Source organism: Triturus cristatus, chromosome 9 (assembly GCF_964204655.1).
Source record: "Triturus cristatus chromosome 9, aTriCri1.1, whole genome shotgun sequence".
NCBI lineage: Eukaryota > Metazoa > Chordata > Amphibia > Caudata > Salamandridae > Triturus > Triturus cristatus.
The window spans coordinates 273,670,269-273,698,127 of NC_140592.1; the positions used below are offsets into that span (position 1 = coordinate 273,670,269).

Below are 27,859 nucleotides of genomic sequence, written 5' to 3' on the forward strand. Positions count from 1 at the left end.
TACAAATCAAATGAAAACAGAACAAAACTTCAAAAGACCAATGTGCAGACAAACATATGATTAAAGCAGAAAGATTACCTGCGTTGATAGAAGAAACAAAAATCCAGAAGGTGAGCTTTACAAGATTTAGGATGATTTTAGCGATTTGCAGGCTGGACCAACAAAGAAATAAAAATAAATGTAGACAGCGTATATATATACTGACGGACTGACAGAGGAATGAATACTGAAGGTATTTACCAGGAAGAAATACAAATCCAGGAAAGCCCAGGGGTAATAACAACGCTAGATAATCTACACGCCAGGAGTTTCAGAAAATCGATGCAGGCGGAAGTGCTGCAGCGAAGAAACCTGTTGCTTGTTGAATCACCGCTAATATAGAAAAAAGAAAGAGAAGAACAAGATAGAAAAAATCATAAGGTCAAAGGTAAAATCCAGGTCTAAAGGATCGGGAGGGTCTGTACTCACCTATATACAAAACACACCAAAGAGCGTCATTATACTCCGTGCGGGAGAAAGCAGAAATACTACACGGTGTAAACCAGATTCAACGATGGATGCGTGAAGCTGGTGGAAAACGGCCGAGAACCGATGATAGACTAAAAAAATTAAAGCAAACAAACACAGATCAGGAATATTACACAAAAAGCCCTCAGAATGCTAACGCTACGCAAAGCGGCAGAGAGGAGCTAACGGAGCAGGAATACCTCAGTCCTTCGGCGGGCGTCCCAAACGGATAGACCAACGTCTCTGAAGCGGCGTCCGGAATAAGGCAGTCGCTAACGAGTGAGAAAACCGGCAAAGATCAGGTAATTTAAACCCTCCAATCGGAAAAGCATCAATTGGGGGTGTGAACAGAAAGACTATGGCCTCAGATTTAAAGGGGAAGGATTCCTGACAATCAAAAAGATAAAGATAAAAAACGAAGAAGAAAAAAAAAAAAAAAAAAAAAGGAAATACCAAACAAAACCAAAGGTACAGAAGAAAAGATAAAAGCGGACAAAGGACTAATTTAAAACAATTAGAAACCAAAAAACAATAATAATAAATGGATAAACAACAGGTTAAAGACACCAAATTTTGCGGTTAAAGCAAAATTTCGCACATGTAAACTCCAGAAAGTACAGTTAATGAATAGAGAAGGCCAGATATGGTTACAGAAGCGCATTCTCCCATGGAAGGGACTCATTAAGTCCCCTTTCCTTAGTATTAAGGATAAAAATCCAAAAAACTTCGCGTTTTTTGCGAATGCTATCTGGGTTATATCCCTTTTGGGGATGAATTCTTTCAAGGATAGACCAACGCAGCTCGCTTTCTGTATGATTTTTCTCCATCCAATGGGTCACAATAGGTGCAGTATGCTTGGAACATCTTATATTGGATTTATGTTCCCCTATTCGGACCCTGACCTCTCTAGAGGTTTCACCCACATAGGAGAGTAGACAAGGACACTGAATCACATATATGCAGTTAGATGTTCTGCAATTAGTCATCTCCCTCAAGTTAGCGGTATAGCCATTAATGCATATGGAGGTACCAATAATGGCATTAATGCATGCATGGCAGGAGCCACATTTGTGATTGCCTTTTACAGGTGATGGACCATCAATGGATTTTTGTATCCAGGTGTTTCGATCTGAATCTTTGGCTCTCACCAACAGATTTCTGAGGTTTTTGTTTTTGCGAAATGCAAAGATCGGTTTCGGGATAGGGGTAGTTTGTTCACCCAAATTTAACAAATGCCACTCTGAGTTAATGATTTGCCTTACTTTGTTATTGAGTGGAGAATGTTTAGTGACACAAACAAGTTTATCAACTCTGTTTTGTGGTTTAGGTTCAAACATGGCATCGCGGTTGTAAAAACGCGCCCTTTTGGAGGCATTTCTCACCATTCTGGGAGGATAGCCTCTACTAATGAACTTAAGCTTCATCGTTTCCGCATGGATAAGATAATCTTTGACGGTAGTACAATTTCTGCGGAGGCGCAGAAATTGACTAAACGGAATCCCATCTTTTTGACTCCTAGGATGGAAGCTTTCAAAATGAAGCAAGGTGTTTCTCGCTGTGGGCTTCGTGTATAGCGATACAGTAAGCTTACAATCATGATGTTCAATCCAGATGTCGAGGAACTCAAGCTTGGTAGTGCTGACATAGGCAGTGAACCTGATGTTATGGTCCGCTGCATTCAGCCATTCAATGTAGTCATTTAGAGATGATTGGTCGCCTGTCCAAATGAAAAAAACATCATCAATGTAACGCGACCAATGTCTGACGTTCTCGAAAAAGGGGGCTACTTCGTTAAAGATGTTGTTCTTCTCATAATCGCCCATGTACAGGCATGCAACGCTCGGTGCACAGGCAGCGCCCATGCTAACTCCCTGCACCTGTTGGTAGAGTTGCCCGTCAAAATCGAAAAAGTTTTCCTCCAAAACAATCTCAAGGCATTGTGTCAGAAAAAGGCCGTTTACCAAAGAAGAATCGGTGGCAATGATGTTGCTAACCACTTTACAGGCCTCCCTTTGGGGAATATTAGAGTAAAGTGATTCGACGTCCAGAGTGACAAGGATATCTCGCTCTGGGTCGTAATCAAGGCCCTCGATCTTAGATATAAAATGACCGGTATCCTTCACATAAGACGGTAAACTTGCCACGATCGGCTGAAGGAACCTATCTAAATACTTAGACAGAGGTTCCGTCGCCGAGCTGATCGTAGAGACAATGGGCCTCAGGGGCGGGTCAAGTTGGTTCTTATGGGTTTTAGGTAGACCATAGATAATAGGTATACGGGTATAAGTCGGTGTGAGAAAAAGGGCCTCTGCCAAGCAAATATCACCTTTTTCAACCGCTTGTTCCACTGCTCGCAGGATACGACGCTTGATCCTGGGTTCAGGGTTCGTCAGAATCTTACAGTAGTGTCTTGTTGAGCCAAGGAGGTCAAGCATTTTTTCTTTATACCTAATAGTGTCAAGAATGACAATGCAACCTCCCTTGTCACAGGGTTTAATCGTAAGTGCCATGCATGCATTAATGCCATTATTGGTACCTCGATATGCATTAATGGCTATACCGCTAACTTGAGGGAGATGACTAATTGCAGAACATCTAACTGCATATATGTGATTCAGTGTCCTTGTCTACTCTCCTATGTGGGTGAAACCTCTAGAGAGGTCAGGGTCCGAATAGGGGAACATAAATCCAATATAAGATGTTCCAAGCATACTGCACCTATTGTGACCCATTGGATGGAGAAAAATCATACAGAAAGCAAGCTGCGTTGGTCTATCCTTGAAAGAATTCATCCCCAAAAGGGATATAACCCAGATAGCATTCGCAAAAAACGCGAAGTTTTTTGGATTTTTATCCTTGCCTTGAGATTGTTTTGGAGGAAAACTTTTTCGATTTTGACGGGCAACTCTACCAACAGGTGCAGGGAGTTAGCATGGGCGCTGCCTGTGCACCGAGCGTTGCATGCCTGTACATGGGCGATTATGAGAAGAACAACATCTTTAACGAAGTAGCCCCCTTTTTCGAGAACGTCAGACATTGGTCGCGTTACATTGATGATGTTTTTTTCATTTGGACAGGCGACCAATCATCTCTAAATTACTACATTGAATGGCTGAATGCAGCGGACCATAACATCAGGTTCACTGCCTATGTCAGCACTACCAAGCTTGAGTTCCTCGTCATCTGGATTGAACATCATGATTGTAAGCTTACTGTATCGCTATACACGAAGCCCACAGCGAGAAACACCTTGCTTCATTTTGAAAGCTTCCATCCTAGGAGTCAAAAAGATGGGATTCCGTTTAGTCAATTTCTGCGCCTCCGCAGAAATTGTACTACCGTCAAAGATTATCTTATCCATGCGGAAACGATGAAGCTTAAGTTCATTAGTAGAGGCTATCCTCCCAGAATGGTGAGAAATGCCTCCAAAAGGGCGCGTTTTTACAACCGCGATGCCATGTTTGAACCTAAACCACAAAACAGAGTTGATAAACTTGTTTGTGTCACTAAACATTCTCCACTCTGTGGAAATATGGATTTTTATGGTCGGTTATGTCCCCTATCTTGGACCCCAACGGTTTCATGTATAAGTCACAAGTACATGTATGTTCCCTCCAGTTCCAGTTATGAAGACGCAAACACATGTGCGTCCACCGTCAACATGTCCTCTTTCAGATCCGCCATGAATGGGCCGGATATTCTATTCCTAAGTATGAAAGGCCACCGGCTTTATATGGTTCATTTATCCCATTTTACAGTCCAGGCGAGTAGGCCCTGATTCTGCCACCAAGCCTTTTCTGCCTTCTGCCTCTGAAAGCTCCAGTCTGAGCCTGCCTCTGTGACCATGAACTTTGTCTTACTCCCTGCGCGGCTAACGGAGCCTGATCCAGCCCGTAGCCTGCCAGAAAACTGTACTTCACCTTCAAGATTATCTCCTCCGCCCCTCATCCGATGCATTCTTTTCTAGCAGTTTAGGTAAACATTCCTCCAACTACCGTGCAAAGGGCCAGGCCTCGCTGCCCTCATGCAAGTAATTCATAGCCCCGTTACCATGGAATATTCCTACCCCCTCGCATCTAGTGTAGACACTTAGACGCTTGTACACGCACTAACAGTCAGTATAGTCAGTATAGTCAGTATAGAATAAGATTCTATCCTAAGAGACCTCTCTTTTTGGATAACACAGTTCTTTAAACATAGGATATTAGATATGATTTGGGATTAGGTTGACATAACCCCAGACTTTTGTCTCCACACGTAGAGCTAAATGTCAAGTCCCATTCTTCCCCTAGTTGCACGTCAACTCACACGTCATGCTGCTGCGCGCGCATCTCTGCCAAGTATTTTTGCTGACATTGCGAAATTCTTTCATGGAACCACCCATTTGTGACATCATACCTAATGACGTTCTTTAGTTACGCCTAGTTACACCCATTTTAGTTACGCATGTATGCCTTTATCTCTGTTTTCTACTGGTACGCCTCCTGCATCTGTTTCACTGTAATGTATTTTCTATAAAACTGCCTATCTGTCAATAATGTATTGTTCCTTCCTTCCTGAACTTTCGTGGTGATGGAATAGAAGGCCCATAATTCGAATTATGTTCCTTTGTATAGGAATAAAGCCCGTTCCGAACCTCTAATACCACGGATTCTGCCTCTTATTTTACTGAGCTGTTCTTATTAGTTTTCCGCATCAAATTAAGTACCGGTAATTAAATTATTTACCACATATATGGCGCCCGAACAGGGACACTTTCTCATCTCACGCGCCGGAGGTGCGTTGCAGGCCCGGTCTCCTGCCACAGCTGGACGGACAACAACGCGTACCCACAGGATTTCCTGTATCTCCCTCCTGCCGAGCGGGGGTAACTGAGGCTGCGATCAACACCCAGACGAGGCGGTGAGAAGTGCGAAGTATCCCGACCAGAGTGTGGTAAATAATTTTCCTTTACCTGGACTTAATTTGATACAGAAACATAATTAAATAGCTCAGTAAAATGAGAGGCAGAATCCGTGGTATTAGAGGTTCGGAATGGGCTTTATTCCAATGATCGATTATAATCGGTTGCTCCAAGTTCCATCACCACGGAGGTTCAGGAAGTGAAGTACATACTTTATTGACAAGAAGTAACCTTTATAGTACATACATTATAATGAAGCGAATGCAATAGGCGTAACAATTGATAAGGAAAATGACGATCTGTCTGCGTAACCAAAAAATGGGTGTAATAAGGAGCAAAAAGGAACATAATTGGTTATGATGTCATATATAGGTGGATCTATAAGATAATACTTGGCATAGATGCGCGCGCAGCAGTATGACGTGTGATTAACGTGCAACTAGGGGGTGAAGGGGACTTGACATTTAGCTCTACATGTGGAGACAAAAAGTCTGGGGGGTCAAGTCAACCTAATCCCAAATCATATCTAACATCCTATGTTTAAAGAACTATGTTATCCACAAAGGAAGGACTCTCGGACAGAATCTATTCTATACTGACTGTGCGTGCGTGTACAAGCGTCTAAGTGTCTACACTGAAAGCGAGGGGGTAGGAATATTCCATGGTAACAGGGCTATGAATTACTTGCATGAGGACAGAGAAGTCGAGCCTTTTGCTCGGTAGCTGGAAGAATGTTTACTTAAACTACTAGACAGGAATGCATCGGCTGAGGGGGAAGTAGATAACTCGAAGGCGAAATACAGTTCTTGGCAGAGAATAGGCTGATGTCAGGCTTCGTGAGCCGCGCAGAGAATGAGACAAAGTTCATGGTCACAGATGCAGGCTCGAACTGGAGTTTTCAGAGGCAGAAAGCAAGAGGAGTTTGATGACAGAATCAGGGCCTACTTGCCTGGACTGTAAAATGGCATAAGTGAACCATATAAAGCCGGTGGCCTTTCATATTTAGGAATGGAATATCCGGCCTATTCATGGCGGATCTGACAGAGGGCATGTTGACGGTGGACGCACATGTATTTGCGTCTTCATAACTGGAACGGGAGGGAACATACATGTACTTGTGACATGCACATAGAACCGTTGGGGTCCAAGATAGGGGACATAACTGATCGGGAAAATCCATATTTCCACATTCCCTCCTTGTCCCCTACTTGCCCGTTAAGAGATATCAATCTTCATTAATCCATTGATCTGTTAATATAACATCATTTGTTCTTCTTTCTTCTTCCGGGATGAACGAAATCTTGGTGGTGGAATACACGATGTGGTACACAGACCACAAATCGCTGGTCCACATTGCAGACATAGACAGCAACTGAATAGTATGAGAAGGCCAATACCTAGGAAGGATAAAACTCTCCATCCCCAGGCCGATATCACACTCCAAAACCAACTGGACCAAGTCCAAGTGCCTGGGTTCTGGTGTATCTGGTTTACAATCTTATGAAGGCGAGTGATGGCTTTATATACAGATGGCGAATTTTCTGGTATGAATACGCAGCAGCTTGATCCGATGACCCTACAAGCTCCGCCCCTATCAGCCAGGATGACGTCAAGAACAAGACGATTTTGAAGCACAACAATCCGCATAGCAGACTGCTCTTCCGTTAAATTACCTAAGGCAGAAATAGTCTCATTCACTACTGCTTCAAGGGTTCTAGTTAATCTACGTATCAGTTTACTATTAGTAACAGTACCTATATAAGGAAAGATGCCTTTATTGAAATCTGTGTATTTTTCCCATGCTGTTTCAGTGTAATCGACAATTGGGAGATCTCTCCGCTCTCTGTTGTGTACTAAATGAATATTTCTGTAATAATCAGGAGGAGCTAGGAAAACAGGTGGCAAAAGGAATGCAATGTAGCAGGTACCATCCCAGTCTAGAGGTAGACGCATATATGCAGTCTGACCACATATAAAGTAGGAGTGGCGATAAGCTCTAAATGAAGATTTGCCTCGATCACTGAATTCTACTATAGTAGTGCATTTACTATGGCCCATATGTATGGAACCGACCTTTCTTACACATAATTCACCCTTCGCTGGGAATACTGACATGGTGGGCAAGACTAGTTCAACTTCGGATATGACATTTAGAATCATGAGATTAGGTGTAAAATTACCTAATCCATATACTTCATTTTCTAGATCAGTTCCTGTTCTCTTGGGGCGACCCTCCTTGTCAGGGTAGCAGACCTTGAGTAAAACTAGGTTCAGATTTCCCCATACCCAATGATCTTGGTAAACTGCTGTGTCTGAGTCTATGGAATTGATTAAACTAAACCATGCTCCACAGGATCCATTATGTGTAAACGGATGTGGAAAGAAAGGCAGGACTCCTTCATAATTCTGATAGGGAGGGAGTCGGCCACACACCCAACAATTAGTGGCATTACTAGTCTGATGGGAATGATGTAACATACTAATGAAAGTGTTATTGCGCAGCGCAAGTCTATAAGACAATTCATGCGGAGGTAAGTCACTAAAAGAATGTTCAGCAGTAACATTATAAACATGTCTAGAAATAGGGTAATATATGTGCAACAATATGCTTGCAGTAATTATTAAAAGACTCAAGAAAAACAAGATTATTAATGTCACTATGCAATGGCTACGCAGTGATTTACAATACGCCTGTCGTTTCATCATTTTTCGCGACTGTCCATGATTCAGGTCTAGAGGATACATGTCAGAGACAGATTCAACCGCTTCACCTAGGAGAGGACTTAAACAATCAAATCGTCTGACGTTCTAGGCCTCAATTTAACTTTATAGAGTTCAGTTTCAGTCTTTTCAACCAAAGGAAGTTTTGAATCAGTCTGTGAGGGAGTGCAGGGCACAATGTCTATATCCGAGGATTGTCCATGAAATTTCTTGATATGACTTGAATGAATCCAGCCCTTGCGGCCCTCGATCTTCACGGCTGTTCTTGTGGTCAGCAGAACCAACTTGGGTGTCTTCCACCTGGGCTCCAGCTGAGTCTTTCGGTCGAAATTTTTCACAAACACGAAATCACCCGGAACTACGTCATGGGGTTTCACCTCAGTGTTGTCGGGAAATGCTGCAGCAACCTGTGAACGACAAGATTGTAGTGCAGACATCAAGGAAGCCAAGTAATCTGTCAGCATATTACAGTCAATATCAGTTATTTTGCGTGGTATGGGCGTCCCCCACATATTTGGTGGTCTGCCGAAGATCACCTCATACGGGGATAGCCCTGTTCGAGAGTGTGCTACCATTCTCATGTAAAAGAGTGCAACTGGTAATGCTACCATCCAGTCGACACCTTTCTCTCTGCATATTTTGGACAGTCTGATTTTCAGTATCTGATTATGTCTTTCTACGAGACCTGCTGCCTCGGGGTGTCGAACACAGTGGAATTTCCACTGATATCCTAGCAGAAGTGAAACATGTTTCATTAATTCGGATGAGAACGGCTGGCCGTTATCTGAGTAGACAACACGTGGTAAACCGTATCGTGGGAAGAATTCTCGAACCAACTGTTTGGCAGTAGTCGGGGCAGTGTAATCTGAAACCGGGTATGCCTCCGTCCAACGGGACAGAGCGCAGACAACTACGAGAACATATTTGAATCCTCGACATCGTTCCATCTGGATATAATCCATCTGGAGGACTTCAAAAGGGTGGTCAGGAGGATGAAATCCACCCTGTTCTACGGGAACGCTTTTTCCTGGGTTGAACTGGCAACAGATCATACAGGTACGGACCTTTTGTTTGGCTGCTGCTCGTAAATGTTTATTGAACCAAATGTGTTGAATGCTGTCTAGCATAGCCTTTTCTCCTAGATGCGCTGGACTATGTATAGTGTTAATTATAACTTGGACCATTGAATCAGGAAGGAACCATACAGACTTTTCCTTCATCATCCATCCCTGGTCCGTTTGGATCCCTCCTAATTCAGTCCATTTCTTTATTTCGTCTGGTGTAGCATGTGTCTGTATGTCAATTACGTCAAGGGTAGGATCTTTAACTGTCATACAATGTGTCGGTGTCAGGACTATTGTCTTTGTCATGTCGAGGGTTTGAGTTTGAGCAGTCTGTTTAGCTGTTCTGTCGGCTAGATCATTGCCTTGGGAAATGATATCAGTAACCTTCGTATGAGCCTTACATTTCATAATTGATATTGCAGTGGGTAGATGTATTGCATCTAATAAGGCATGAATGAGGGGTCCGTGCTGAATGTGGGCACCGTGGGAAGTTAAATAACCTCTTTCTCGCCACAGCACGCCGAAGTCATGTACAACTCCGAATGCATAACGTGAATCAGTGTATATGTTGACTTTTTTATTTGTGGCTTGAATACAGGCTTGTGTCAGAGCGATGAGCTCTGCGGCTTGAGCTGACAAAGTATTTATACGATTAGTTTCAATGACTTCAGTATCTGTGGTGACTGCGTAAGCAGCCACTAACTCTCCTGTACTTGTTCTCATACATGAACCATCTACATACAACGTCAGGTCTGGATCTGACAATGGGACATCTGTCAAGTCTTGTCTGGGTTTTGTCGTTATAGTAATAACTTCAATACAGTCATGAGCTAGTGGGTCTGTTCCGGTTACTGGCAAAAGTGTGGCAGGATTCAATGTGTTACAGCGTCTGATTTCTATATGTGGCTGAAACAATGTAAGTTCATACCCTGTAAGTCGCGCTATAGTCAAGTGTTGTGTTTGCGTTCTATTTACAAGGACCTCTACTGTGTGTGGTACTTGAACTGTCAATGGATGTCCTAACACTATGGCATCGCTTTGTCTGATTGCTAAAGCTGTCGCTGCTACTGATTTCAGGCATGCAGGCAAAGCCTGAGCTACTGGATCTAATGTACTAGAAAAATAAGCACATGGTTTGTGTGCTCCTGCTTGTTCCTGTGTGAGTACTGACAAGGCAGTACCTTCGCGTTCTGTAACAAAAAGTGTAAACTGTTTTCTGTAACATGGTGTTGCTAAAACAGGTGCTTGACATAAAGCTTTCTTTAGGTTTTCAAAAGCTTGTGTATGTTCTTGAGTCCAAGGGAGAACAGTCGATGTGGCTGCCTCCTGTGTTGTCAACTGAATGAGTGGTTTTGCTAGAAATGCATACTGAGGGATCCACTGCCTACAATATGAAGTGAGGCCTATGAAAGCCCGTACCTCCTTTTGTGTCTTGGGTATTGGCATGTTAGCTATTAACTGAATGCGGTCGGGTGTAAGCTGCCTTCCCTCCTTGGACAGCGAGTGTCCAAGATAAACAACTCGCTGGACACAGAATTGCAGCTTAGAAGGGGACACCTTGTGCCCCTTTTCGGCTAGAAATTGTAAAACTGTCAGTGATGCTTTTTCACATTCCGGTTCGCTTCTCGCGGTGATCAGCAGATCATCGACATATTGAAGCAGAGCAGTGTTAACTGGCATGTGGATACTATCGAGTTCTCGTTTCAGTGCTTGGCTATAGATGCTGGGGCTTTCTGTAAATCCTTGAGGTGCGCGTGAGAATTTAAAGCTACGTCCATTTAAACTAAATCCGAACAAATATTGGCTTTCCGGATCTATTGGGACGCTGAAAAAGGCATTCTTAAGATCAATTACAGTAAAGAATGTTGCTTCGGAATCAATAGCTGTCAGTAATGACGAGATATCTGGGACCACAGGGAATTGTGGCACAATGCATTTGTTTAACTCGCGCAGATCAATAACCAATCGATATACTGGCGGGGCCTTAGGATCTGTTCGTTTAAGAATCGGAATTATCGGTGAATTACATACATTGGAGTCTGTTTCTACAACTACTCCTTGGGCAATAAGCTCGTCAATGATTTGTAGTAAAGCCACTACAGCATCTGGTGGTAACTTGTATTGTCGCATTCGTGGTAGCACCACTCCTGCCTTTAATGTGACTCTATATGGTGTAATATTCATGCAACCAACATCAGTAGGGCCTTGTGCCCATAGACGTGTAGGTAAAGTCTGCAGTCGGGGATCCATGTCTCTAGACACATAGTGACCTTTAAAATCACGTAAAAACAACCTTACTCCTTCCGGAGAACAACATATTATGGCTCCTAGAGCTTTCAATGTTTTTATTCCTAGCAAGTTTTCTGGACATGATTTAGTAAGCAATAAATCTGTAGTTCGGGTCAGAGGTCCTATCGTAAGTGGCAGAGGTTGTGACACTTCATTAACAATAGGTTTTCCTGAAAAACCAAGGGAAATATTCTGTGAGCCTGAGAGGGGTGCCCCTGGAACTTCACTACGTTTTATAGTTGTTCGACTTGCCCCTGTATCGAGTAAAAATTTCCTATCTTGGCCTAATAATTCGCTATGTACATAAGGTCCTTCTTGATGTACAGGAATCTCGATAAGGGGTAAATCAACTTCCCTCTCTAGGCTAGTTCATGCGTAACGCTGATACTCAGGATATTCATACTGTGCGGTCTGATACATTTGTCGTGTTGTTGTCTGTGTGGCAGCAACAGGCAACGGTGGTGCAGCTGGCACAAACTGTATTGGCTGTTGTGCGGCTGGCATGGCCTGGGCATGCTGCAGAGCTCCTTGTTCATTCTGCTCTTGTCTAAATGGCCGTGGTCTTTCTTGTGTTTTACCTATGGCGATATTATGTTTTAAAACTGGACAATCGTGTACATAATGACCTGGCTTTTTACAATAATTGCATGTCCCTTTTACAGGTCCTGCGGAATCGGAATGTGTCATACCCTTTTTATGTCCTTCAGCTGGAACTGTCTGGGAAACTAACATTTTCATTTTCGTGTCTTTCATGCGTCTGTGTTCATGTTCTTGTTCCTCTCTAATTCTATTATGATGGTACTGTAACATTTGTAACATTTGTGATGGAGTGTTACCTTGCCAGGTACTCTCGAATTTTAATACTCTATTCTTTACTGGTGGCAGGGCATTTTCTACTAATTTTGTTACAAACAGATGTGGGTATGATTCGCTACTTGCTTTTATGCCACTATTTATACCAAAACATTTTTCAAATCGGGCATAGTAATCACTAGTGTCTTCATCTTGCTTCTGTTTACATGCTGAAATTGTACCCCAATCTTCCTTTTTCGTAGTTAATAAACGTGGCAGTACCTGTACTAATAAACCTGGCAGTGCTTTAGTTTTATCCCCAAGTCCTGCTCCTGCAGTTCGGGCCTTTTCTTCCGCTTCTAACACTGACCATTCTATCTTTTGGTCTCCTACCTCCCACTCTTTTTCCTTGAGTTTCTCATAAATACCAGCAGGCATCAATACCTTTAATATTGTCATAATGTCGGGATAGGTATACTCTCCCATGAGTAACATGTCTTTAATTTCTCGGTGAAAACCCGCTGGATCTTTGTCATGACTGGGTACCACTTTCTTCATTTGTAACAATTCTATTTTCGATATGGGCGTATATACAAATACGCGCTTGAACTCGTTGTCCTCGCCTTTTATTGGATGCACTTCTCGTAAGGGATTCTGTCTATCCATGTGATACGTGGTTCTTTCCTTGACGGGCAATGAGACATGCTCTGCGCATACAAAAAGAATATACTGCTTTCTTGATTCTAGAATTTCTTTAATTAATTTAGTACCTGCACCTCTCCATTTATTCATAAGCAATTCAGTCAGTATGTCAGGTAAGGGACCAGGGTCCGAATGCTGACTTCGATATAGTATAATGAGTTGTTGAATCATATAAATCCCAGCTAACCTCTGTTCATCTGGGGTAAGATTAAAAAATGTGCGTACTACTGTATCATCACTATATTTTCCGGGACTGTCCACCCAATGGACAGCTGCCCTGGCTAAATCTTGTTCATCCATAGAATCGAGAAAATGATAACCCCTTCGTTCTCGGAGTAGTTTGTCGGCGGTTTGGAACGAATGCTCGTTAGACCTTATATTAATTATAGGTATTTGGAAATTCCTGTTATTATCTGGACATATCGGACGTATTGAGTCAGTAAGACGTCTATTATTATTACAAGATCTTCCTCTACCTACATAGGCTATGGTGTCTGACTGTCCTGTGGGCAGTCCTGACCCTTCTTCCTCGCTTTGTTCGAACTCGTCTACCTCTAATCTCTCTTCGTGTAGGCGTTCTATTTCTTTACGGATCTTTCGGCACATGGCTATTATACAATTTTGTTTATCATGTCTCCCTTCTGATATATTCTGGCTCCATCTTGTAAGAATTTGCATTGCTTCCGGGTCTACCCCCGGTCGGTCTTGATTTCTGATCACACAGTTTATGAGGAAACGTAACAGTTCCCCCTGTATCTCTACTTTCTGGTATTCCATAGCTCTGTTAATACATTCTGGATCTCGCCCTGTTTGGACAAAATGATATATATTATCTAGATGCGCAGTCATTCCTGGTAACTTTCCTAAATACACTGCGGCTCGTCTGATACGCAATGATGCCAGGGTCATTTCGTCCTCTTTACCGGGCACAGGGTCATATCTGCAATCTATAAGAAGTTCCTTAAGCGTACGGGCACTTATGAGTTTGGGTGTACGTGAATGTGCTGACTCTTGAAAAGTAAGTTTATTTATTCTGGGTGGCGTAGAAAAGATATTGGTAGCACCTCCCGTGGCCCCGTCTGGGGTGTCGGGTGTGGAAGGATTCGTCGAACGTGACACAGCAACTACAGGTGTGGACACAGCTATAGAAGTAGCTGTAGGAGCGGATGCAGAAACAGATGTGCTTGCCAGAACTTGTGACTCGATTTGTTGCTGTAGGGATACGGGTGCTGGCTCTTGGCGTTGGACCTCCCTGGTATGCGGTCTATGCGGGGCGGAATTAGCATATTCGGGAGCTGCGTCATCTAAATATGAGGAAAGAAAAACATCTTCTGCTGTTCTAGGATGCCCCTTAGGATGTACCTTTATTGGGAACAATGGGGGTGGCAAGTCTTTCGGTATTTCTGGAGTAGCCTTAGGTAATCCTTCGGCCAGAAGGGGATACATACCATTCACAAGGGCGTTTCTTTGTCTGTCTACTTGTTCTGATTTCACTCGGATACCTTCCTCAATTAATAGATTTTCTCGAACTTTATTTGAACTTTCTTTATTCTTTTCTTCCTGTCTACGTGCTTTTTCTGTGCGTCTATGAGATTCTTTACGCCATAACTCAACGGCGTCTTTCTGTGACTGTCTGACTTTCCTTTTCCATAACTCTTCCTCGACTTTCATGATGCACTCTGCATCCCAGGTTCCCGTTGTGGGCCACCTCTGACTTTCTGGTAATCCCTTGGTGTAGTCTACCCATAAATCAAGAAATAATATAGCGTCTAAGCCATGTTTGTGATACATGAAGTGCCCTGGAGTGTCCCTAGGAGGAATAGGGACGGCTTCTTCAAGAACCCCTTTTCTAGTAGTGATCTGTCTTAATTTCGAAAAGAGCGGCATATTGACAACTGATCCGATACTTAATCTTGAACACACTTAATACAAAAGCACAATAATGAACAACCATTCATACCACAATATGCAGGGCGTTTAACACATTAAACATTAAACATTAAAACATTTTTAACCTTTAAAATAACCAACAATGATGATCGTCTGCATAACTAATCACCAAGCTTAATTCTTGACAATAACTAGATACTTCGGAATACTTGATATACTGCTAAACAGTACAGATACACTGCTAAAACAGTGCAGACCGGATTTGTGTACCCAAACCCGTCTTGACCGGCACAACCTATGTGCACGTCAGAAATGCCTCCCCAGCAATGGTACTCACCGGGTAGCTTCGGAAACGGAAGGCCTCGGTAACTTGAACTTGAACCGGACTGGACTCGACTCGACTCGTCGGACACTGGGCTTGACTTCGAACTGGTGGGTCTCTGTATACCTCGGATCTTGCTCTATCAGCTAGGCTCTGGTCGGGATACTTCGCACTTCTCACCGCCTCGTCTGGGTGTTGATCGCAGTCTCAGTCGCCCCCGCTTGACCGGAGGGAGATACAGGAAATCCTGCTGGTACGCGTTATTGTCCGTCCAGCTGTGGCAGGAGACCGGGCCTGCAACTCACCGCCGGCGCGTGAGATGAGAAAGTGTCCCTGTTCGGGCGCCATTCATGTGGTAAATAATTTTCCTTTACCTGGACTTAATTTGATACAGAAACATAATTAAATAGCTCAGTAAAATGAGAGGCAGAATCCGTGGTATTAGAGGATCGGAATGGGCTTTATTCCAATGATCGATTATAATCGGTTGCTCCAAGTTCCATCACCACGGAGGTTCAGGAAGTGAAGTACATACTTTATTGACAAGAAGTAACCTTTATAGTACATACATTATAATGAAGCGAATGCAATAGGCGTAACAATTGATAAGGAAAATGACGATCTGTCTGCGTAACCAAAAAATGGGTGTAATAAGGAGCAAAAAGGAACATAATTGGTTATGATGTCATATATAGGTGGATCTATAAGATAATACTTGGCATAGATGCGCGCGCAGCAGTATGACGTGTGATTAACGTGCAACTAGGGGGTGAAGGGGACTTGACATTTAGCTCTACATGTGGAGACAAAAAGTCTGGGGGGTCAAGTCAACCTAATCCCAAATCATATCTAACATCCTATGTTTAAAGAACTATGTTATCCACAAAGGAAGGACTCTCGGACAGAATCTATTCTATACTGACTGTGCGTGCGTGTACAAGCGTCTAAGTGTCTACACTGAAAGCGAGGGGGTAGGAATATTCCATGGTAACAGGGCTATGAATTACTTGCATGAGGACAGAGAAGTCGAGCCTTTTGCTCGGTAGCTGGAAGAATGTTTACTTAAACTACTAGACAGGAATGCATCGGCTGAGGGGGAAGTAGATAACTCGAAGGCGAAATACAGTTCTTGGCAGAGAATAGGCTGATGTCAGGCTTCGTGAGCCGCGCAGAGAATGAGACAAAGTTCATGGTCACAGATGCAGGCTCGAACTGGAGTTTTCAGAGGCAGAAAGCAAGAGGAGTTTGATGACAGAATCAGGGCCTACTTGCCTGGACTGTAAAATGGCATAAGTGAACCATATAAAGCCGGTGGCCTTTCATATTTAGGAATGGAATATCCGGCCTATTCATGGCGGATCTGACAGAGGGCATGTTGACGGTGGACGCACATGTATTTGCGTCTTCATAACTGGAACGGGAGGGAACATACATGTACTTGTGACATGCACATAGAACCGTTGGGGTCCAAGATAGGGGACATAACTGATCGGGAAAATCCATATTTCCACAAGAGCCTAGCTGAGAGAGCAAGATCCGAGGTATACAGAGGCCCACCAGGTTCCGAAGTTCCGAAGTTTCGAGTCGAGTCCAGTCCGGTTCGAGTCCAGTTCAGTTCAGTTCCGAGGCCTTCCGTTTCGAGCTACCCGGTGAGTACCATTGCCGGGGAGGCGTTCTGACGTGCACATAGGTTGTGCCGGTCAAGACGGGTTTGGGTACACAAATCCGGTCTGCACTGTTTCAGCAGTGTATCTGTACTGTTTAGCAGTATATCTAGTATGTCTAGTATATAATTCAGAATTACCTAGTTAGTGCCGAGTATTATGCTTAGTGACTAGTTCCCTAAATGGCCATCATTGTTGTTCATTAAATGTTAAATGTTAAATGTTTTAAATACGTTCTGCATATTGTGGTGTGAATGACTGTTCATTATTGTGTTTTGTTGTATTAAACGTGTTCAAAATTAGGTATCAGATCAGTTCTCAATATGCCGCTCTTTTCGAAATTAAGACAGATCAAAACTAGAAAAGGGGTACTCGAAGAAGCTGTTCCCATTCCTCCTAGGGACACTCCAGGGTACTTCATGTATCATAAACATGGCCTAGACGCCATATTATTTCTTGATTTATGGGTAGACTACACCAAGGAATTGCCAGAAAGTCAGAGGTGGCCCGCAGCTGGGACCTGGGATGCAGATTGCATCATGAAAGTGGAGGAAGAATTATGGAAAAAGAAAGCTAGACAATCACAGAAAGATGCCATTGAATTATGGCGTAAAGAATCGTATAGACGTACAGAAAAAGCACTCAGACAGGAAGAGAAGAGTAAGGAGAATTCAAATAAAGTCCGAGAAAATCTATTAATTGAAGAAGGTACCCGAGCAAAAGCAGAACAAGTAGACAGACAAAGAAATGCCCTTATGAATGGTATGTATCCTCTTCTGGCCGAAGGGTTACCTAAGGCTACTCCGGAGTTACCCAAAGACTTGCCACCTCCGTTGTTTCCGATAAAATCACATCCCAAAGGGCATCCCAGAACCGCAGAAGATGTTTTCCTTTCCTCTTATTTAGACGACGCAGCTCCAGAGTATGCTAATACTGCACCACATAGACCGCCTGCCGAGGGGGTTCAACGCCAAGACCCTCCGTCTGTACCTCCGCAACAACAAACTCCGACACAAGTTCCGGCAAGCACATCTGTTTCTACAGCTGTACCCACACCTATGGTTGCTATATCACGTTCAACGAATCCTTTCACACCCAGCACCCCAGGCGGTGCTACAGGAGGTACAACAAACATTTTTTCCACGCCACCCAGAGTAAATAAACTTTCCTTTCAAGAATTAGCCCACCAACGTACGCCCAAACTAGTAACTCCCGACATGCTTAAGGAACTTCTAGTAGATTGTAGATATGACCCTGTGCCCGGCAAAAAGGATGAAATGCTGCTGGCCTCATTACGTATCCGACGAGCTGCAATATATTTAGGGAGGCTACCAGGAATGACTACACATTTAGAAAATATATATCATTTTATCCAGTCAGGGCGAGATTCTGAAAGTATTAATAGAGCCATGGAGTACCAGAAAGTGGAGATACAGGGAGAACTGTTACGTTTCCTCATAAATTGTGTGGTCAGAAATCAAGACCGACCAGGGGTAAATCCGGAAGAAATGCGGATTCTTACCACATGGAGTCGGAATATATCAGAGGGGAGACATGATAAACTACTAAGTATAGTAGCTATGTGCCGAAAGATCCGCAAAGAAGTAGAACGAATACACGAAGAAAGATTGGCGGTAGACCAGCCTGAACAAAACGAGGAGGAGGAAGAATTAGAACTGCCCACAGGACAGTTAGAAACTATGGCCTATGTAGGTAGAGGAAGATCTTGTAATAATACTAGATGCTTTACTGATCCGATATGTCCAATACGTCCAGAAAATAACAGAAATTTCCAAACCCCTATAATAAATATAAGGTCCCCCGAACATTTGTTCCAAACCGCTGACAAATTACTCCGAGAACGAAGGGGTTATCATATACTCGATTCTATGGACGAACAAGAATTAGCCAGGTCAGCCGTTCACTGGGTTGACAGTCCCGGAAAATATAGTGATGATACACTAGCACACACGTTTTTGAACCTCACCTCAGATGAACAGCGTTTAGCTGGTATCTACATGATTCAACAACTCCTTATATTATATAAAAGCCAACACTCCGATCCTGGTCCCTTATCTGATATATTAACGGAATTACTCACGAATAAATGGAGAGGTTCAGGTACTGAGTTAATTAGAGAAATACTAGAATCCAGAAAGCAGTACATTCTTTTTGTATGCCCCGAACATGTCTCACTGCCCATCAAGGGAAGAACGACGTATTATATGGATAGACAGAATCCCTTACGCGAAGTCCACCCGATAAAAGGTGATGACAATCAGTTTAAACGTGTGTTTGTATACACACCCATATCTAAAATGGAACTATTAGAAATGAAGAAAGTGGTACCCAGTCATGACAAAGACCCAGCGGGTTTCCACCGTGAAATTAAAGACATGTTGCTCATGGGAGAGTATACCTATCCCGACATTATGAAAATATTAAAGGTATTAATGCCTGCGGGCATTTATGAAAAACTCAAAGAAAAGGATTGGGAGGTGGGAGACCAAAAGATAGATCGGACAGCATTAGAAAACGAAGAAACAGCTCGAGGTCCAGGTTTAGGGCTTGGGGAAAAGACCAAAATACTACCAGGTTTACTAGTACAGGTACTGCCACGTTTATTAACTACGAAAAAGGAAGACTGGGGTGCAATCTCAGCCTGTAAACAAAAGCAAGATGAAGACACTAGTGATTTTTATGCCCGATTCGAAAAATGTTTTGGTATAAATAGTGGAATAAAAGCAAGTAGCGAATCGTATCCACATCTGTTTGTGACAAAATTAGTTGAAAATGCCCTGCCCCAAGTTAAGAATAGAGTATTGAAATTCGAGAGTACCTGGCAAGGTAACACTCCGTCACAAATGTTACAAATGCTACAGTACCATCACAATAGAATTAGAGAGGAACAAGAACATGAACAAAGACGCATGAAAGACACGAAAATGAAAATGCTAGTTTCCCAGACAGTTCCTGCTGACGGTCATAAAAAGAGTATGACACAGTCCAGTGTTTCAGCAGGTTCTGTAAAAGGGACATGCAACTATTGTAAACAGCCAGGTCATTATGTACACGATTGTCCAGTTTTAAAACATAATATCGCCATAGGTAATACAAAAGAAAGACCACGGCCACTTAGACAGGATCAGAACCAACAAGGAGCCCCGCAGCATGCACAGTCCATGCCAGCTCCACAACAGTCTATGCCAGCTCCACCACCGCAGCCTATTGCTGCCACACCAACAACGACACGACAGATGTACCAGACCGCACAGTATGACTATCCTGATTATCAACGATACTCATGAAACAGCCTAGAGAGGGAAGTTGGCTTACCCCTTATCGAGGTCCCTGTAGATCAAGAAGGACCTTATGTACACAGTGAACTATTAGGCCAGGATAGAAATTTTTTACTTGATACAGGGGCAAGCCGAACAACCATAAAACGTAGTGAAGTTCCAGGGGCACCCCTCTCAGGCTCACAGAATATTTCCCTTGGTTTTTCAGGAAAACCTATCATTAACGAAGTATCACAGCCTCTTCCACTTACGATTGGTCCCTTGACACGAACTACAGATTTATTGCTTACTAAATCATGTCCAGAAAACCTGTTAGGTATAAAAACATTGAAAGCTCTAGGAGCTATAATATGTTGTTCTCCGGAAGGAGTAAGATTGTTTTTACGTGATTTCAAAGGGCACTATGTGTCCCGAGACATGGATCACCGACTGCAGACTTTACCCACACATTTATGGGCGCAAGGCCCTACAGATGTTGGTTGCATGAACATTACACCATATCGAGTCACACTAAAGACAGGAGTGGTACTACCACGTATGCGACAATACAAGTTACCACCAGATGCTGTATTGGCTTTACTGCAAATCATTGACGAGCTTATTACCCAGGGAGTGGTTGTGGAAACCGACTCCAATGTATGTAATTCCCCGATAATTCCGATCCTTAAACGAACTGATCCAAAAGCCCCGCCAGTATATCGATTGGTTATTGATCTGCGCGAATTAAATAAATGTATTGTACCACAATACCCCGTAGTTCCAGACATTTCTTCATTACTGACAGCCATTGATTCCGAAGCAACATTCTTTACTGTAATTGATCTCAAGAATGCCTTTTTCAGCGTCCCAATAGATCCGGAAAGCCAATACTTGTTCGGATTTAGTTTAAATGGACGAAGCTTTAAATTCACACGCGCACCTCAAGGATTCACAGAAAGCCCCAGCATCTATAGCCAAGCACTGAAACGAGAACTTGACAGTATCCACATGCCAGTCAACACTGCCCTGCTTCAATATGTCGATGATCTGCTGATCACCGCTAGAAGCGAACCTGAATGTGAAAAAGCTTCACTGACGGTTTTACAATTTTTGGCCGAAAAGGGGCACAAGGTGTCCCCTTCTAAGCTGCAATTCTGTGTCCAGCGAGTTGTTTACTTAGGGCACTCGCTGTCCAAGGAGGGAAGGCAGCTTACGTCAGATCGCATCCAGTTAATTGCTAACATGCCAATACCCAAGACACAAAAGGAGGTACGGGCTTTTATAGGCCTCACTTCATATTGTAGGCAGTGGATCCCTCAGTATGCATTTCTAGCAAAACCACTTATTCAGTTGACAACATAGGAGGCAGCCACATCGACTGTCCTCCCTTGGACTCAAGAACATACACACGCCTTTGAAAGTTTAAAGAAAGCTTTATGTCAAGCACCTGTCCTAGCAACACCATGTTACAATAAACAGTTTACACTTTTTGTCACAGAACGCGAAGGTACTGCTTTGTCAGTACTCACACAGGAACAAGCAGGATCACACAAACCATGTGCTTATTTTTCTAGTACATTAGATCCCGTAGCTCAGGCTCTGCCTGCGTGCCTGAAATCAGTGGCAGCGACAGCTTTAGCAATCAGACAAAGCGATGCCATAGTGTTAGGACATCAATTGACAGTACAAGTACCACACGCAGTAGAAGTTCTCTTGAACCGCACACAGACACAACACTTGACTATAGCAAGACTTACCGGTTACGAATTGACATTGTTTCAGCCACACATAGAAATCAGACGTTGTAGTACATTGAATCCTGCCACACTTTTGCCAGTAAATGGAACAGACCCACTAGCACATGATTGTATTGAAGTTATTACTATCACGACGAAACCCAGACAAGACTTGACAGACGTCCCATTGACAGATCCAGACCTGACGTTGTATGTAGATGGTTCATGTATGAGAACAAGTACCGGAGAGCTAGTGGCCGCGTATGCAGTCACAACAGACACTGAAGTCATTGAAACAAATCGTATTAATACCTTGTCAGCTCAAGCAGCAGAGCTCATTGCTCTGACACAAGCCTGTATTCAAGCCACAAATAAGAAAGTCAACATATACACTGATTCACGTTATGCATTCGGAGTCGTCCATGACTTCGGCGTACTGTGGCGAGAGAGAGGTTATTTAACTTCTCACGGTGCCCACATTCAGCACGGACCCCTCATTCATGCCTTATTAGATGCAATACATCTACCCACTGCAATATCAATTATGAAATGTAAAGCTCATACGAAAGTTACTGATATCATTTCCCAAGGCAATGACCTAGCTGACAGAACAGCTAAACAGACTGCTCAGAATAAAACTCACACATCTGACATGACAAAGACAATGGTTCTGACACCAACACATTGCATGACGGTTAAGGATCCCGCTCTTGACGTAATTGACATACAGACACATGCTACACCAGATGAAATAAAGAAATGGACTGAATTAGGAGGGATCCAAACAGACCAGGGATGGATGACGAAGGAAAAATCTATATGGTTTCTTCCTGACTCAATGGTCCAAGTCATCATTAATACAATACATAGTCCAGCGCACCTAGGAGAAAAGGCTATGCTAGACAGCATTCAACACATTTGGTTCAACAAACATTTACGAGCCGCAGCTAAACAAAAAGTTCGTACCTGTATGATATGTTGTCAGTTTAACCCAGGTAAAAGCATTCCCGTAGAACAGGGTGGATTTCAGCCTCCTGATCACGCTTTTGAAGCCCTCCAGATGGATTATATCCAGATGGAACGATGTCGAGGATTCAAATATGTTCTCGTAGTTGTCTGTGCTCTTTCCCGTTGGACAGAAGCCTACCCGGTTTCAGATTACACTGCCCCGACTACTGCCAAACAGTTGGTTCGAGAATTCTTCCCACGGTACGGTTTACCACGTGTTATCTACTCAGATAACGGCCAGCCGTTCTCATCCGAACTAATGAAACACGTTTCACTTTTGTTAGGCTATCAATGGAGATTTTACTGTGTCCGACACCCCGAGGCAGCAGGTCTCGTGGAACGACATAATCAAACTCTGAAAATTAGATTGTCCAAAATATGTAGACAGAAAGGTGTCGATTGGGTAGTAGCCTTACCAGTTGCACTCTTTTACATGAGAATGGTAGCACATTCTCGAACAGGGCTATCCCCGTATGAGGTGATCTTCGGTAGACCACCAAATATGTGGGGGACGCCTATACCTCGTAAAATCACTGACGTTGACTGTAATATGCTGACAGATTACCTGGCTTCCTTGATGTCTGCACTACAATCTTGTCGTTCACAGGTAGCTGCAGCCTTTCCCGACAACACCGAGGTGAAACCCCATGACGTAGTTCCCGGGGACCTGGTGTTAGTGCGTAATTTTGACCGGAAGACTCAGCTGGATCCGAGGTGGAAATCGCCTCAACTTGTACTGCTCACCACGAGGACAGCCGTGAAGATCGAAGGTCGCAAAGGTTGGATACACTCGAGTCATATCAAGAAATTTTATGGACTACCATCCGATATAGAGACTAAACCCTGTATTGCCTCAAAGACAGACTCAAAGCTCCCTTTGGTTGAGCATTCGAACTCAGAACTATATAGACTAAAATTGAGGTCCAGTCAGTTAGACAATTTGATTGTTTAAGTCCTCTCCAAGGTGAATCGGTTGAATTTGTCTCTGACATGTATCCTCTGGACCGGAATAGAGAAAGAAATAATCAAATGCAGCTCAAGAAACATGCGTACTGTAAATCACTGCGTAGTCATTGCACAGTGACGTTATTAATTTTGTTTTTCTTATGTCTTTTAATAATCGCTGCAAGTATATTGTTGCACATATATTATCCTATTTCTAAACATGTTTACAATGTTACTGCTGAACATTCTTTTAGTGAATTACCCCCGCATGAGTTGTCCTATAGATTTGCGCTGCGCAACAACACTTTTATTAGTATGTTACATCATTCCCATCAGACTAGCAATGCTACAAATTGTTGGATATGTGGCCGACTCCCTCCCTATCAGAACTATAAGGGAGTTTTGCCCCTCTTTCCCTATCCGTTCACACACAATGGCTCCTGTGGAGCATGGTTTAGTTTAATTAATTCCTTAGATTCAAACTCAGCAGTTTATCAAGACAACTGGGTATGGGGAAACCTGAACTTAGTTTTGCTTAAAGTCTGCTACCCTAACAAGGAGGGACTTCCCAAAAGAACAGGAACTGATCTAGAAAATGAAGTATATGGATTAGGTAATTTTACACTTAACCTCATGATCCTGAACGTTGAATCTGAAGCTACACCAATATTGCCCGCCATGTCCGTATTCCCAGTTAAAGGGGAACTATGCATAAGAAAGAATGGCTCCATACACATGGGCCATAGTAAATGCACCACTGTGATAAAATTCAGTGATCAAGGCAAGTCTACATTTAGAGCTTCTCGTCATTCCTACTTTATATGTGGCCAGACCGCATATATACGCCTACCTTTAGATTGGGATGGTACCTGTTACATAGCATTCCTCCTACCACCTGTTTTCTTAGCTCCTCCTGATTATCATAGAAATACTCATTTAGTACACAATAGACAGCAGAGAGATCTCCCAATTGTCGATTACACTGAAACAGCATGGGAAAAATACACAGATTTCAATAAAGGTTTCTTTCCCTATATAGGTACAGTCACTAATAGTAAGTTGATACGTAGATTAACCAGAACCCTTGAAGCAGTAGTGAACGAAACTATTTCCGCCTTAGGCAATTTAACAGAAGAACAGTCTGCTATGCGGATTGTTGTGCTTCAAAATCGTCTTGTCCTTGACGTCATCCTGGCCGATAGGGGCGGAGCTTGTGGGGTCATCGGATCAAGTTGTTGCATTTTCATACCAGAAAATTCACCGTCAGTATATAAAGCCATAACCCGCCTTCATAAGATTGTAAGCCAGATACACCAGAGTCCAGGCACCTGGACTTGGTCCGGTTGGTTCTGGGGCATGTTGTCAGCCTGGGGATGGAGAATGCTCTCCTTCCTAGGTATTGGCTTTCTCATACTATTCAGTTGCTGCTTATGTCTACAATGTGGGCCAGCGATTTGTGGTCTATGTGCCACCTCGTGTATCCCACATCCAAGTTTTCGTTCAAGATCCCGGAAGAAGAAAGAAGAACAAATGATGTTATATGAACAGATCGATGGATTGATGAAGATTGATATCTCCTAAGGGCAAGTAGGGGACAAGGAGGGAATGTGGAAATATGGATTTTTATGGTCGGTTATGTCCCCTATCTTGGACCCCAACGGTTTCATGTATAAGTCACAAGTACATGTATGTTCCCTCCAGTTCCAGTTATGAAGACGCAAACACATGTGCGTCCACCGTCAACATGTCCTCTTTCAGATCCGCCATGAATGGGCCGGATATTCTATTCCTAAGTATGAAAGGCCACCGGCTTTATATGGTTCATTTATCCCATTTTACAGTCCAGGCGAGTAGGCCCTGATTCTGCCACCAAGCCTTTTCTGCCTTCTGCCTCTGAAAGCTCCAGTCTGAGCCTGCCTCTGTGACCATGAACTTTGTCTTACTCCCTGCGCGGCTAACGGAGCCTGATCCAGCCCGTAGCCTGCCAGAAAACTGTACTTCACCTTCAAGATTATCTCCTCCGCCCCTCATCCGATGCATTCTTTTCTAGCAGTTTAGGTAAACATTCCTCCAACTACCGTGCAAAGGGCCAGGCCTCGCTGCCCTCATGCAAGTAATTCATAGCCCCGTTACCATGGAATATTCCTACCCCCTCGCATCTAGTGTAGACACTTAGACGCTTGTACACGCACTAACAGTCAGTATAGTCAGTATAGTCAGTATAGAATAAGATTCTATCCTAAGAGACCTCTCTTTTTGGATAACACAGTTCTTTAAACATAGGATATTAGATATGATTTGGGATTAGGTTGACATAACCCCAGACTTTTGTCTCCACACGTAGAGCTAAATGTCAAGTCCCATTCTTCCCCTAGTTGCACGTCAACTCACACGTCATGCTGCTGCGCGCGCATCTCTGCCAAGTATTTTTGCTGACATTGCGAAATTCTTTCATGGAACCACCCATTTGTGACATCATACCTAATGACGTTCTTTAGTTACGCCTAGTTACACCCATTTTAGTTACGCATGTATGCCTTTATCTCTGTTTTCAACTGGTACGCCTCCTGCATCTGTTTCACTGTAATGTATTTTCTATAAAACTGCCTATCTGTCAATAATGTATTGTTCCTTCCTTCCTGAACTTTCGTGGTGATGGAATAGAAGGCCCATAATTCGAATTATGTTCCTTTGTATAGGAATAAAGCCCGTTCCGAACCTCTAATACCACGGATTCTGCCTCTTATTTTACTGAGCTGTTCTTATTAGTTTTCCGCATCAAATTAAGTACCGGTAATTAAATTATTTACCACAAAGTAAGGCAAATCATTAACTCAGAGTGGCATTTGTTAAATTTGGGTGAACAAACTACCCCTATCCCGAAACCGATCTTTGCATTTCGCAAAAACAAAAACCTCAGAAATCTGTTGGTGAGAGCCAAAGATTCAGATCGAAACACCTGGATACAAAAATCCATTGATGGTCCATCACCTGTAAAAGGCAATCACAAATGTGGCTCCTGCCATGCATGCATTAATGCCATTATTGGTACCTCCATATGCATTAATGGCTATACCGCTAACTTGAGGGAGATGACTAATTGCAGAACATCTAACTGCATATATGTGATTCAGTGTCCTTGTCTACTCTCCTATGTGGGTGAAACCTCTAGAGAGGTCAGGGTCCGAATAGGGGAACATAAATCCAATATAAGATGTTCCAAGCATACTGCACCTATTGTGACCCATTGGATGGAGAAAAATCATACAGAAAGCGAGCTGCGTTGGTCTATCCTTGAAAGAATTCATCCCCAAAAGGGATATAACCCAGATAGCATTCGCAAAAAACGCGAAGTTTTTTGGATTTTTATCCTTAATACTAAGGAAAGGGGACTTAATGAGTCCCTTCCATGGGAGAATGCGCTTCTGTAACCATATCTGGCCTTCTCTATTCATTAACTGTACTTTCTGGAGTTTACATGTGTGAAATTTTGCTTTAACCGCAAAATTTGGTGTCTTTAACCTGTTGTTTATCCATTTATTATTATTGTTTTTTGGTTTCTAATTGTTTTAAATTAGTCCTTTGTCCGCTTTTATCTTTTCTTCTGTACGTTTGGTTTTGTTTGGTATTTCCTTTTTTTTTTTTTTTTTTTTCTTCGTTTTTTATCTTTATCTTTTTGATTGTCAGGAATCCTTCCCCTTTAAATCTGAGGCCATAGTCTTTCTGTTCACACCCCCAATTGATGCTTTTCCGATTGGAGGGTTTAAATTACCTGATCTTTGCCGGTTTTCTCACTCGTTAGCGACTGCCTTATTCCGGACGCCGCTTCAGAGACGTTGGTCTATCCGTTTGGGACGCCCGCCGAAGGACTGAGGTATTCCTGCTCCGTTAGCTCCTCTCTGCCGCTTTGCGTAGCGTTAGCATTCTGAGGGCTTTTTGTGTAATATTCCTGATCTGTGTTTGTTTGCTTTAATTTTTTTAGTCTATCATCGGTTCTCGGCCGTTTTCCACCAGCTTCACGCATCCATCGTTGAATCT

The 27,859-nt window shown here is 43.0% G+C and overlaps 1 long non-coding RNA gene across 1 annotated transcript in view; it reads left to right on the top strand.

The window, feature by feature from the left end:
- The window catches only part of LOC146797746 (uncharacterized), a 1,134,092-nt gene that overhangs the window by 539,487 nt on the left and 566,746 nt on the right, over nt 1–27,859 (top strand). The window lies entirely within an intron of this gene.